Source organism: Elephantulus edwardii, unplaced genomic scaffold, assembly GCF_000299155.1.
Source record: "Elephantulus edwardii isolate Elephantulus edwardi_28Jun2011 unplaced genomic scaffold, EleEdw1.0 scaffold00002, whole genome shotgun sequence".
In the NCBI taxonomy this organism is placed as follows: domain Eukaryota; kingdom Metazoa; phylum Chordata; class Mammalia; order Macroscelidea; family Macroscelididae; genus Elephantulus; species Elephantulus edwardii.
In genome coordinates this window covers 24,436,368-24,443,778 of record NW_006399752.1, presented here as the reverse complement: position 1 = coordinate 24,443,778, position 7,411 = coordinate 24,436,368, and positions in this window count along the sequence as shown.

Below are 7,411 nucleotides of genomic sequence, written 5' to 3'. Positions count from 1 at the left end.
ATAAAATATATCTCTGCTCAAAATATGAACAAAACAAGAGTATAAAAATGAGTTAGCTTGTTGGTAAGCAACTATAGAGTCTGTCAAGGCCTTCGTCTCATGACACCTGAGCCACTGCACCTTCCTCTTCCATAATGCCTCTCTTTTCTGATGCCTGCCCCTCAATACATCTCTCTGTGCTGTTTTTCTTAATATTTCCCACAACATTTCTGACAGAGAACCTGCAGACAGAATTGCTGACTTTGTGTTCTAGGAAAATCTCTTAATCAATTATATATTTTTAAGTACTGCTATGGTTTCTTTTTTGCCTTCAGCTCTCCAAATCCCACAAAAGAAAATAATCTTTGAATGTTTGATGAATGGTTTTGGTTTGTTGCCAAGCTATTAAAATTTCAATACAACTTAAAGTTTATTAAAACTAGTATATGGTCACACACATCTATAAAGTGAATCTATCTTTACAACCTTTAAAGAAAAAGCCAATAAATCCAGATTATATGTTAAAAGCTCTCATATATTGCCAGTGGCCACAGTGGAAAAAGGAGAAAATATGCAACCTATTTCTCTTGATACATCTTTAGGCAAATTCTTCCTACAGATCAATTTCTAGTGTTTTCTTCACTATGTGAGTTTATAAGACAAAGAATTGTCTTAGGGAGGATATAACTGTGGCTCCAGTCAAGCAATGGATTTCTATATTCCTAGAAAAATAGCCAGAATTTAAGACCAACCAGGCAATCACCTATTGGAGAGATTAGATTTTTAGAAAACACTAGGAAACTCATACTTTATTCAGTATCAGGCTATTCTGAAATTATTCTAGACTTGGCTACCTGGAATTCAATAGAACAACTTTATCAATAAATGGATAATTTATGTAAGTATGTACCATCAACTTAGAAAAATAGCTATTGAAAACTCTTTGGAACACAGCTCTTCTTTGATGTACATATGGTTGAAACAGTATCTCAATGGCAATTTGTTCTGATACTGGCAAAGTAATAAGGTAGGATCTTACAGTGTTTTGGTAGGGTCTTGTTAACAAGATATCATACATAGGTTTAATCAAGATGTCATACATAGGCTTAATCATTAATTTATCTGGAATTTCTCCTCTCCTGTTCTTACATCTAATAAAATCCAGGATTTTCATTTTTTCAGCATCTTAGTCTTGGACTTCTTCCTACATTTCTGGTAAATCTTGTGAAACACAGGATTGGTCCAGAACTTATTTTTTTGAAAGCTATTAAGAGGGTTTCCTCTCCGCCAACCCCATGGTGCATATTCTTTCTTTGGTCATGTTCCCACAGCTATCTCCACTGAGTCTTTCAAGCAGCACAATGCAATGATGAGGACAGGAAAACTGGCTGAGAATTTTGAAGAATGGAAAATTGGATCAATGCCAAAAACTATGAGCCTGTTTTCCCCTTTGCTCATCTAATTGCTCAGGTCATAAAGGACTAGAAAGGGCTGAGGCATAAAGAGATGACAGAGTTATCTTTTATCAACAGAAGCAAGCAAATTATTAGCTTTGCACATTTTAAGCATCATTATAGGTATTCAAGATAATGAAAGCCAGCAGTCTCAGAAGATCCACGAAAACTGGTATGTGTGGAACAGTAAACCATTCAGAATATAAATTGCTATAATATTTTATTATTATTATTTTAATGGATAATATTATTCCTCCCCATTTACTTCCTAGCTTAAGGTTTTCTACCTAAATTTTACCCTGTTGTTTTTAGAAAGAAGCTTTTGGCTTTCTATTTAACTGAATACTCATTAAAAAGCTAAACTGGCAGCAGGATGCCTTCCTCATCCAAGGAGAAGGGGCTTTCATTGAGCATAATATCAAGAGAAGGAGAGAGCAGAGTACTGGAAAGAGACAGTGATGGGCCTCAGAGGGACTTAACTTTTCAAAGCTACTCTTCCCTTTTGAAGGCAAAGAAGAGTGTCAGAGAGTTAAAGCCCCCCTACAACTCTTTCTAGACATACTTAGGACTTTATCACCACTAAACAAGACTACAATGTGCAATTGGTATATCTGTTTCAGTGAATTCTGCTGGAAAAGAAAAAAAAGAACAACACACTTGAGAGAAACAAAGCACAAGACTGTGACATTGTAGGCCCAGGTGACCATTACTACCATTGTCTTCCTTTTAGATTAAATGTAATCACATTTCCCCCCACACACATTGCTTAGGGGATTTCTGATGGGTTATACTAAATTACTATTTATGGACATCATGTACAACCATCACTGGCTGCCAGTGGGTGCTTGCATATTGCTGTGCTGCTGAGCAGATTTCAGCAGAGCTTCCAAACAAAAATGGACTGTAAAGAAAGGACTTGCTACCTATTTCTGAGAACTAGTTACTGAAAACCGTATGGATCCCAATGGTACTACTGGCAGCAGATCATGGAATCACCATTACTCGGGAATCAAGTAGAAGACACCCAACAGAAACCACCAGTGGTTGCCTTGCAGTGGTCCTTAGGCAACCACAGACAGGCTGGAGGTATGTTCATGCTATTTTATAATATCCTATCTAGCTTAGTATTTAATAAAATCTCTGTGTTATTTTCATTTCATAAATCTGACAAGCCAATTTTTAAGCTATTCAGTAGATACTATTTTTTTTTAATTGTACAGAAACATGTATGAGATCCAAGGGGGTAAGGCGTGGGAGCAGAGGGGTGATGGTAGGGATGAAACCACAGGGTTGCACAATTCAGTGGGTGGAGGGAAGTGGGTAAAGGAAATGAGAAAGATCCTGCAGTAACCAGAAAAGACAGGGTAATTGTGGGCATAGTCCAATGGTGATTAGTTTTGTGGTTTTTTTTTGCAAAGATATTGTCTTTTTTTATTTGTGGGTTTCCCATTTGGGAATAGGGTCACAGACTTGCTGGCTGCTTCATGCAGAACAGAAGCATTGTTCTGAAGGGAAAGTGGGGCCCACTTTAACACTTTACGGGTTGTTTTGAGTTGAAGCTGCATGTCTTCTGTTCAGTTAGAAGATATTTTCATGACGTTTTCTACCCTCTAGACTGCAAAGTGTTTGCATGGGTGAGTCCAGTGGGAGGGACTGGCTGAACTTTTAGGCTCTATCCACATTTGCTTCCTTGTTGGTTTTGTTGATTGCCTTCAAGTCGAGCACAATTCATAGTGAACCCATGAACAAAAGGCCTGAAGCTCCTTTACAACCATTGACATTTATCAAAGTTCATAGAATTTCTGGAGGCATATTATTTAGGAAGTGGATGCCACTCCTGCTTCCTTTGCTGGCAGTTATATTTCCCTTTCGTCTCTGGAACCAGACTCAGGGTTCATGTTCTGGAACAAGACTCAGTATTTAAATTACCTAAAGGAAAGGGAACAAATCTAGAGAAAACAAACTTGTGAGTTACAAAGAAAAGGGCTTTGGAGGTGTTGCTTACAGGGGTACTGGGGAAGGAGATGGAGGAAAGTGGCTTAGCTAAAGTTCCTCATACACACCAGGGGGCTCTCCATAGGGGCTGGGCAGCTCTGACGAGGGGCCAGGCAGCACTCTACAGGGCTGGGTGGTGCTCTCCCAAAAAGCTCTTCTGAAGTCTGGACCTTGTGCCCAACCTGTGACTTCGGCCAGGGACAGCACCTTTGGCTCTAGTGCCATCATCATTGCACCTTCCTCTCCACCAAGCAGTCTAATTGTAACTCGAAGTAGGTGTTATTACTTTTCCCTTTCAAAAATGGTGAAAGGGCTTCCAGAGTGATGAGCAGACCCACTCAAGGTTGAAAAAAGCAATAAAGGCAATAGAACAAGGCTCAAACTAAGGTTGTCTGAAGGCAGGCTGTGAGGCAGGTGAGCTTGGCGCAATGGTAGGGTTGGCCATATTTCATCTTCCTCTGCAAACAAAATCCTGCTGAAGATCTTTTTCAAAATGACCAGAAGCATTCACTTAGGCCACGTGCACGGTGCTTCCACCAGCCAGCCACGTGCATGCTGGATAGATATTACTTTTAAATTATCCATTGGACTACTGAAGAATAAAAGTGAAGATAAGACATAAAAAAATTGTTTTCTAGATTCCCCTTCCCCAAACCTAAAATTTCACACTTGTCTATTCAGGTGGAAAGATGAGTAATATAATGGAACTACTTACAAGATGGACTTTATGAGAAGAAATGTAGCATCAGGATTGGAGGAAGATTCATGACTAATCTATCATGCAGATAACACAACCTTGTCTGCTGAAACTGAGGAGGACATGAGGCACGTGCTGCAGAAGGTCAAGGACTGCAGTATTCAATATGGATTGAAGTTCAACATCACAAAAGCAAAGATTCTCATGACTGGGCCTATTGGCAGCATCATAAGAAATGGAGAAAAGATAGAGATTGTTAATGGTTTCCTCTTGCTTGGTTCCACAACTAACACTCTCGGCACCAGTAGTTAGGAAATCAAAAGATGAATTACACTGGGGAAGTCTGCTTTCACAGGCCTCTCTAGAATTCTGAGGAGTGATGATGTCAATCTGGAGACTATGGTGCTCCTGATACAGGCCATGGTCTTCACAATTACTTGGTAACCATTAGAGTACTGGACAATGACTAAAGATGACAGAAGGAGAATCAATACCTTTGAGTTGCTGTGCTAGAGAAGAGTATTGAACATACTATGGACTGCCAAGAAAATAAGCAGGTCTATTCTGGAGAGGTTGAAACAGATTCCTCCTTGGAGGCAAGGATTTTGAAACTATGTCTCATGTACTTTGGGTATGTTGCCAGGAGGGACCACTCCTTAAGTGGTAGGAGAAGGACATCATGTTTGGAAAGGTTGAAGGTCAATGAAGGAAAGGAAGAACCCAGATGAAAAAGGTTGACACAGTAACTGGGGTCATGGGGGTAGATACATCGAGGATAGTGAGATTGGCTCAGGATAGGTAAAGTTCAGAGCTATTGTTTATAGGGTTGCTGTGAGTAGAAAATGTGATGACACATAACAACAACAACAATATATAAATACATTAATTAGGGAGCTCTGGTGGGCTAGTGGGTAAGGAGTTGCACTGCTAACCCACAAGCAGGAGGTTTGAATCCACCAGCTGCTCCGTACGAGAAAGAGGGACTATTTCCACCTGAAATTTATACCCTCTGAAAACCCACTGGAGGATCACTTATGAGTTGATTCAGATGATGACACATAAAAATAACAATATAAACAAGACAGAAGGCATAATCATTCTGATCTTATAAACCAGTGGTATTGTCTTTTACTTATATATAATTACTACTGAGATTATGAGTCCAACTCAGATCTTTCTTTAGAGTTTTGAACTCAAAGAACTAATATTTGCTGACATCTCTACTTTCATTTCTCACAGCCTCCTCAAACTAAAGACCGTAAAACCACAGTTGTTTCTCTTTCCATTCTTCTTGGAAGCTAGTGACTGTGGTTACATAGTCACCAACCCAGCAGTTTGGGAGATTTCATTGTTCTCCCCCCACCCAACCCCTGCTTTATCTTGGTCATCCAATTTGTTTCCAAAATAGTTGTATAGTTTGACTCAAATATTTCTCCAATGCTCTCCATTACCATGTATCTGTCTTAATTCAAGATCTTATCATTTTTGCCTATTAACTGGTCATTATAAATAATATCCTTTTCCCATACCTATTCAATCTGTATGCTGAGCAAACAATTCAAGAAGCTGGACTCTGAGGAAGAACGTGGTATTAGGATCGGAGGAAGACTCAACAACCTATATTATGCAGAGGATGACACACCTTGCTTGCTGAAAGTGAAAAGGACTTGAAGCACTTGCTGCAGAAGATCCAAGACTACAGCATTCTATATCGATAATACCTTAACATCAAGAAGACAAAAATCCTCACCTCTGGGCCAATAGGCAACATCATTATAGATGGAGAAAATACTGAAATTATGAGCAATTTCATCTTACTTGGATTCACCCTTGGTACTAGCAGTCAAGAAATTAAAAGACTTTTACTGCATTGGGAAAATCTGCTGTCTAAGCCCTCTTCTAAAAACTAAATAACAATAATTCCAGTTTAAAGATTTAGGTATGCCTGATTCAGGCCATGGTCTTTCCAATCGCTTGTTAAGCATCTAAGAGTTGGACAATGAATAAGGATAACAGAAGAACGGAAGGATTTGAGTTGTGGTGTTGGAGAATACTGAATATCCTATGGACTGCCAAAAAACAAAGACAGTACTTGGAGAAAGGGCAGCCAGAGTACTTCTTAGAGGCTCGGATAAAGATGTTTCACTCACATATTTTGAGCACGTTGCTAAGAGAGGCTATTCCTTTGAAAGGGGCATCATGCTTAGAAAGGTGGAAGGTCACTAAAAGAGGCAAAGACCTTCAACAAGATGGATTGACACAGTGGCTGTAGAAATGAGCTCAAGCATGTTGGAGATCATGAGGATGGCATAGGAAAGGATAAAGTTCAGATCTGTTGTTTATAAGGTCGTTATGAGCCATATTCAACTTGATGGCACAAAATAACAACAAATGCTTTTGTGCCTACGGACTGTCCAGTTTCTACTTTTTCTTTATGATCTACAGATTGTGACATGGATCAGGAAGACTTTTAGCCCTTGGGAAGATTCTCTCTGTATAACGTTCACTCATATGCTTTGTAATTGTTTACTATCAGCATTTAGTGCACGTTTACTGAGTGAATGAATAGGAAATGTAATAAAATTTATTTTAAACTCCTATACTGTTAAAGGCAGTGTGTTGTGTACTGCTGAGTCAGAACTGACCCGAAGCTGACACTCCAGTGGGTTTTCAGAGAGAATAAATCAAATCACACGGGAGGAGATTTCCCATCCTTCTCCAATGAATATCTGGTATATTTGAACCGTGTGCCTTGAAAATTGCAGCACAGCTTCTTAACACCAGTTCTCTTTATTTATAGGTGATAAGAAGCTGTGCTGCAATCCTCAAGGCACGTGGTTCAAATGCAACAACTATTCTATGGGAGAAGGTTGGGCAATCTCGTCCTATGTGGTTAACTGCCTTTGAAAACCCACTAGAGGGTCAGCTATGGGTCGGTTTCACCTCGACGATACATGAGAACACCAACATATTATTATTATTATTATTATTAAAATAAATAGATTTTATTGAATGTCTAATCTACAGAGAAATAAAGCAAAACTAGTTGTTGTTGTTATGTGCCGTCGAGTCGCTGGCGACTCATAGCAACCCTATGTACAATAGCCCTAAACTCTGCTCTGTCCTGTGCCAATCGCACTGTCTCTGACACTCCAATCCCGATTATCCCAGTCACTGAATCAATCCACTTCATAGAGGGTCTTCCCCTCCTGCGCTGTCCCTCCACCCTCCCAAGCATGATGTCCTTCTCCAAGGACCTGTCTCTCCTCACAAAGTATGTTCAGTA